Source organism: Desmodus rotundus, chromosome 1 (assembly GCF_022682495.2).
Source record: "Desmodus rotundus isolate HL8 chromosome 1, HLdesRot8A.1, whole genome shotgun sequence".
In the NCBI taxonomy this organism is placed as follows: Eukaryota; Metazoa; Chordata; class Mammalia; order Chiroptera; family Phyllostomidae; genus Desmodus; species Desmodus rotundus.
Genome location: NC_071387.1, coordinates 1,532,514 through 1,538,867, shown reverse-complemented (window position 1 = coordinate 1,538,867; position 6,354 = coordinate 1,532,514). Strand labels below are relative to the sequence as shown.

The window sequence follows — 6,354 nt, the reverse complement described above, 5'->3', positions numbered from 1 at the left end:
TGGGAGCCGGGCTGGCTTTGCTCCAGTGGCTGAGGCTTAGAGAAGGTGAGATGTGGCCTGTCCTTGACCCAGGGCCTGGCACCCAAGCTGGTTCTTCTGCTGCTGTGGCAGAGACCTTGAGAGGTGCGGCCCCGCCCCCTGGTGGATGCTTCTAGAATTGCCCAGTGGGGCAGCCACGGGCTCCTCCAACCAGACGGCCTGCGTTCCCCACCTACCCAGCACTGCACCCCAAGAGGAGCCACTGGCTGGGGTGGGCACCCAAGCCTCCCCACAGAGAACAGAAGGCAGGCGAGTGGCAGGTGCCCCTGGCCCCTCCAGGACAGCAGGACAGGGGCTGGCACACAGGGGCGTCCACAGTCAGGGTGGCCAGATTCCAAACGCCCTGGTCTGCGGGGCGGCCTTCAGCAGTGGCCCGGAGGCTGGCCCGCTGGGCCCCAGCAGTCTCTCTGAAAGGCTCATGACTGCCCCAGGAAGGTCCTGGGTCACCGAGGCTTTCTGTGCCAGAAGGTGGTGAGTCCCCACGGGGCCTGCCCCTGTTCCTGGGGACATCACTTCTCACCCCTCCCAGAGACCTGGAGAGGCCAGGGGGCGCAGGCCAGCAGGCAGGTCTGTGACCTGGAAGTGAGTGGGGAGGGGCCCCCAATGCCACCTCCTTCCACCCCATGCAGCCACAGGCGCAGCCAGCAGAAGCTCCCGAGCCAGGATTCAGCAGTAACCACGCCACCTAATCCCAAATGCTGCGGAGAGAAGGCCGACCTGGCCCATCCACGAGGAGGGGGCGCAAGGACGCCCACAGCGGGCCGAACGGCCTCAGACATCCTGCGGCCTTACCCTGGCGAGTGCCCTGAGCCAGTGCGGTGTCTTCATCAGGGTCCGGAAAGCCCTCCAGAGCGATGAATGCCCGGAACGACACAGGCTTTCGGCCCTGGCGGGCGTTGTCACGCTTGTCACAGGCTTACGGGGTCAGACGGGATGGGGCTCTGGGCCTGCAAATCCAGAGGCTGCCGCCAGGTGGCGCCCAGCGACAGGACGGCCTGCCACGCTGCTTTCCCACCCATCTTTGACCTTCCTCCTCCTCTCCCTCAGCCCTGGACACTTTCTTCCCTCCGGCAAGTTCTTCTTTTCGAGAACACGGACCTAACTGCACCAGTCAAGCGGCCAAGAGAGACCTTAAATGCCACTTGCCCCCAGGCTCATTCTCACAGGGGGCAGGGGATCCGCGATTTTAACACAGAACGTGTCAAACACTGTCTCCCTTTCTTCCTAGGGCGTCTCCAGGGAAGTCACTGGAGTCACTTTGGGGAAGTGACAGGGGCCCCTCCCATTGCCAAGGTTGCCAAATTGAGCTAATTTTTATCCAGGAAAGTCAGTTTAATTTGAATTTCAGATAAGCAGTGAATACGTTTTAGTAGAGGTAGGTTCCATAAAATAGTACGGGTGATCTGAGATTCCAGCGAAATGGGTGCCTGGCATGTCGTCGGGCAGCTCTACCAGGACACTGGAGGGGACAGGCCGGGGCTTCAGCAGGGCTGCACAGGGACCCCACCAGCCCTGTTTCCACCATCTGGGAGTTGGGGGCTGGGCCCTCACCCCAAACACTCTATGGACAATTTGCTGGCTGCCTGTGGGCCAGTCCTCCCCTCCTGCTTCTGCCTGTGCAAAATCACTGCCCATTCTCTAGCTTCTGGAACTTTCTCTGGGTGTAGCACCTGATTTCATGCAGGGCCCTCTAGAGACAGACCCCGGGGAAGAATACGTAGCGTCCGTCCATCCCCAAGTTCCTCTCCTGGTGAAGTCCCTGCAGGTGATCAGCCTCCTTCCCAGGATGCCAGGAGTGTGGCAGACACTCTGCTGGCCCGGGGCCACCTGGGATGGAGGTGGGAACGTGCTAGACGGGGCTGACAGCCAGGGTCTCCCTGGTGGCAATCACAGACTGACCAAGCACGCATGCAGGCACCAGCTGAACTGGTGCCGTCAGTGAAGGGGTGGAAGGGGTCTGCCTGCACTCCCATCCCTGTTTGCAGCAGATGGGGGGATGGGGGACGCAGCCTCGATAAATGCAGCCCATGAACCCAGGCCAGCGTGGCGCCCAGGCCACAGAGAGCAGCGGCCGGCCTCTGGGCCCTTCCCACCTTGTCCTCCCTGTGCTGACCCTCTGCCACCTTCCCTTGCGACACCGCTATTTGCCTTATTCCACAAATGCTTCCCACATCCTGTGTCGTCATTGCCAAGTCCCCAGAGCAAAAGCAGACTGCCAAGACAGGGGTAGGGGGGCAAACTGGGCTCATGAATGCAGACTCCTGGGCCTGGTTCCAGGCCCCAGTTCAGACCGGGGGGAGCATGGAACCAGCACTTTAACCCCAGGCAGTTCCCCTTCATCCTCAAGCTTGAGAGGCCTGGTCTGGGTTTCCTGAGGAGCCAGCTGCCCCTTCTTTCCAAGCCCATGGGGACCAGGAGTTGCCACCCAAAGGGAAGGGGGAGGCCTCACATGGCCTGGCGGTGGGCAGGAGACATCACTCGGACCCAGCCACCTCACACACAGCCCCGGGTGCCCAGACCCAAGGGGCCCAGGAGGCCGGAGGCAGGGGGCTGGCTGGGGGAGGGCAGGGACCCAGCGGTGAGCACCCAAGTTCAGCTCAAGTGGCGGGAGACAGCGCGAACTCCCTTGACCTCATCCACGGCTGGGCTCGCGCCCATCTGTTGCGCCACTGGAGGTGTAACTTCGCACTAGTTACCCAACCCCTCCGCCTGTCTGTGTCTTCCACTATAAATGGGGGGTGCTGCTGGCATCTTCTTCTGGGATGTGGGAGTGAACTACCGCACACTTGCGCAGGGCCACCCAGGCCCCCGCACACAGTAGGTGCTCAGGAAGGACTCCCAAATGCAGCGTTGCTCTGGGACCTGTCCCAGTCTCGACACTGCTCCACACCTCCCCTGTGTGGCACCCAGGGCTCACGCTGTGCGGGGGAGTGGGAATGCAAGGCCGGAAGGACTTGCCCAGGCTAGGTGGTCCACCCACTGCCAGCTGATGCCGTTGCCCTCCCCCGTCCCCAACAACCTGGATGCCCACCTGTCCCCTGGCCAAACCCTCCACTCTTTTCTCCACGTGCTCTCTGCAAAGGTGGGCAGAGACCTTCCATACAACCGCGCGGAGCTGTCGACCTGGAGCTAACGGGCTTACGCGACACTTCGCAGCAGAGGGCCGGCTGCAGGCGACGGTTGCCCCCTGCAGGCAGCGGCTCCCCAGCCGGCCGGCCCGCCCGCCACCCCTCGGTCCGCGGCCCGTCCCTGCGTCTGTGCACGCAGGGATGGCGGGTGTGAGCGTGCGCGGACACACAGGCGTGCACGGACGCCGCGGACTCCGCACACGTGGGCGCGCCCGCACGTGCGCTCCCATACTTGCAACCGCAGGCTCGCCCTCATGCACACACGTGCACGCACCCTCGCACGCACGGCTCACAAACACCAGTCTCCCGCGGCCCGCATGGTTCATCCGAGGGGCGCCCCGGCCCGCACGCATCCCCAGCACTAGCGGGTCCGCCCGGGGACACCCTCCCGCCGCGGTGGGGAGGCCCCGTTTCACCGCCAGGACACGGGCCGCAGCGCGCGTGAAAAAGGCAGGCGGGAGCCGCAGCGACCCACCGTCTGCACTGCGGGGACGGCCAGCACCCGAAGCGTCGGGTTGAAATCTTAAAACCCTGAGGAAAGGTGGACGGGAGAGGCGAAGACCAGTCCACGAAGAGTGGGCCCTGGACGGGGCTCGAACCTGCGGCCCAATGACATGGGTGGGCATGCGCAGAAACCGAGGAGGGGCGCGGGCGTGGGGGCCAGGGCGAGCAACGTCTACCTGCCCCAGTGCCCCTAGCACCCACAGTTCCAAGCGCAGAGCCGCGTCCGGAAGCCCGGGAAGCCGATCTTCTTTCCTCGTCCTCTGATTCGCTACAAACCACTTTCATTTCCGCAGAAAGATCCGAGCCATTTCCCAATCGTCCGCGAGGCATATTGCTGTTTTGTTTCCGGGGGAATCGAGTTTGCTAAAAGACGCGGAGTACTTCCGGGTGCTCCTCTCAGCCTCTGATTGGCCGGATTTATGAATATATTAGAGCACGGAAAAGAGAGGGTTTCCCACCCGCCTAAATCAAAATATAGGTGTTTTAGAGTAGCTGTGGAGGTCCTCGAAGGGTGTGAGCACTTTCACTCGTGTCTCAGACAGGCATGCAAAGTCACCCTACACGATAGATGACGCAGAAATGGGGCTTTAAATAGCCCGCTCTCGAAGTCTCAGTCGTGTTGTATGAAAGGAGAGAAGGTTAGCACTCCCCTTGACAAGGATGGAAGAGGCCCTTGGGCCTAACAACACGCATACGGTTAAGGCATTGCCACCTACTTCGTGGCATCTAACCACTGTTTTTTCCTCCCCGTGCCGTCCTCGGAGACCCGGAGGCGCGCGTGCAACGTTCCCTCCCCCTGGAGCTGCTGGCGTTTCCGTACCAGGGAGCTACCTGCATGCGCCCCGTTTGGCGTCTGCGCGCCCCTCCCAGGTGTGCCCTCACCTGCTGCGGTGCCCCGCGCTTTTCCTGGACGACCGCCCGCAACGCCTTCCGCGGAACCGCCCTCCTTCCTGCTCCCGAACTGTGCCCTGAGGGGGACTGTAGCCCCTGGGCCTCCACCGCTCCGGCCGCCAGGTCCCCTCGGCAGTCTCAGAGTGGCGTTGGACTTCGCCTCTGAGCTGTTGGCGGCCCCGCCAGGCTCCAGCACGGACACGAGGGAGACCTTGGGCCGGCGCGCCTCTCACCAGCCAGTCAGGTTTTACCTTCCCACGGTTCCTGCCGTCCCCGCCCCCACTGCTGCCGGCACCCCGTGTCGTGGGCGGTGCGGCCGGGGCCTCCCTGCTGCGCCCCGAGCCGCCTGGAGGTGAGAGCTCACGCCCCCCAGGCCATCCTCCCAGGCCGAAGACCGGCAAAGGACGTGCATTCCCATGCAGAAGCCCCCAGAAAGGTAACCCGAGCGCCGGCAGGGCGTCTCCCGCCCAATGCCCGGAGCGCACTGCTGGGTCTGCACGTAGCACTCGGTTTAGGGCCTGAAGGGTGTTTCCTTAAATGAAGACCGGCCTGATGGACGGCGCTACTGCTGGAAACAGCGCCCAGCACCGTCCGCAAGCAGAAGCAGGAGCAGGGCGGCAGGTGCACCCCCGGGCCTGCAGCCGCAGGGGAGGGCGAGGCGGAGCTGGATATCCGCCCACCCAGCGCAGTTCAAACCAACCCTGTGCCTGGGGACACGAATACAGGCGTATACCTACTTTCTCAAAGATGTTAAGACAACTGGGGAAGTGTGGATATCAGATATTCATTAGAGGGTATTTTAGGTGTGACTATGGTGGTGTGGTCACGCATGTATTTGAAGAAGCTTCTTTTACAGGTACTATGTGTTCACTGCTTGAATAATGTGGACCAAAAACGTGCCGCATTCGAAACAGGAGCTCAGGTGGCCTGGGAGGTGGCCTTGGGGACTCGGAGCAGCCACGTGGGACGGTCTGACCTGGAAACTGCCGAGCGGTTCGCGGCCGGCACTCCCGTCCTAGGCAGGCGCCTTCCCTGACGAAGGGCAGCCTTTAACTGGGCCCGTCGGCGTCTCGGTGCGTCCGCAGCCGCACACCTTTGGGCTGCCGGAGTCCGGGCCTTTCCTCTCGGCCCCCAAAGCACAGCCACCACCAGAGACCACAAATCCCTCCTCGTGGTCGGCACTTAGTCAAACGAGCATGTGGCTACCATTTCATTTTTACCCAATCCGAGGTTCTCCCCGCCCCCCGCTTCGCTCCCTCCCGCCGCCCTCACCTGTCCCCCGTGGATTTCACGGAGCCCCTTGGGTTTCCCCCTGGAGTCTCATGTATAAAACAAGCCGCAAATCGGCCATTTTTCCGGAGCGTTTTCTCCATCCGCTGAGATTTTGCTTCCCAGCAATTGTCAGTTTGACTCAAATAAACTGGTAAAAAAAATTCTTACAGGTTTCAATGTTTCTTACGTTGACGAATAAAATGTCTGAGATTTATTCTAAGTAACGGGGAAGGGGCACATAAACCATGACTGGGACATGAGGACCTCTCCACTTTATCTTTGAAATTTTCTGTAATAAAAAGTTGATTTTAGTGAATATACTAGACCAGGGGTGTCAGGCTCATTGTCACCGGGGTCACAGCAGCCTCGCGGTCGCCTTCGAAGGGCCGAGTGTAATTTTAGGGCTGCATGAATGTAACTCCTCCTTGACTAGGGGCAAGGAGCTCGGCGCTGCCGCCGGGTAGAAACAAGGTGCGGGGCCGGATGAAACCAGATGGGTGGCCGGGCTCGGCCCGCAGGC

The 6,354-nt window shown here is 61.7% G+C and overlaps 1 non-coding gene across 1 annotated transcript; it reads left to right on the top strand.

Annotated features, from left to right (window-relative positions):
* Positions 1–4,287: 4,287 nt before the first annotated feature.
* LOC112306641 (U6atac minor spliceosomal RNA) lies at positions 4,288–4,413 on the top strand. Its single transcript, XR_002974971.1, has one exon. It is a non-coding gene; the product is annotated as a U6atac minor spliceosomal RNA (small nuclear RNA).
* Positions 4,414–6,354: the final 1,941 nt, after the last annotated feature.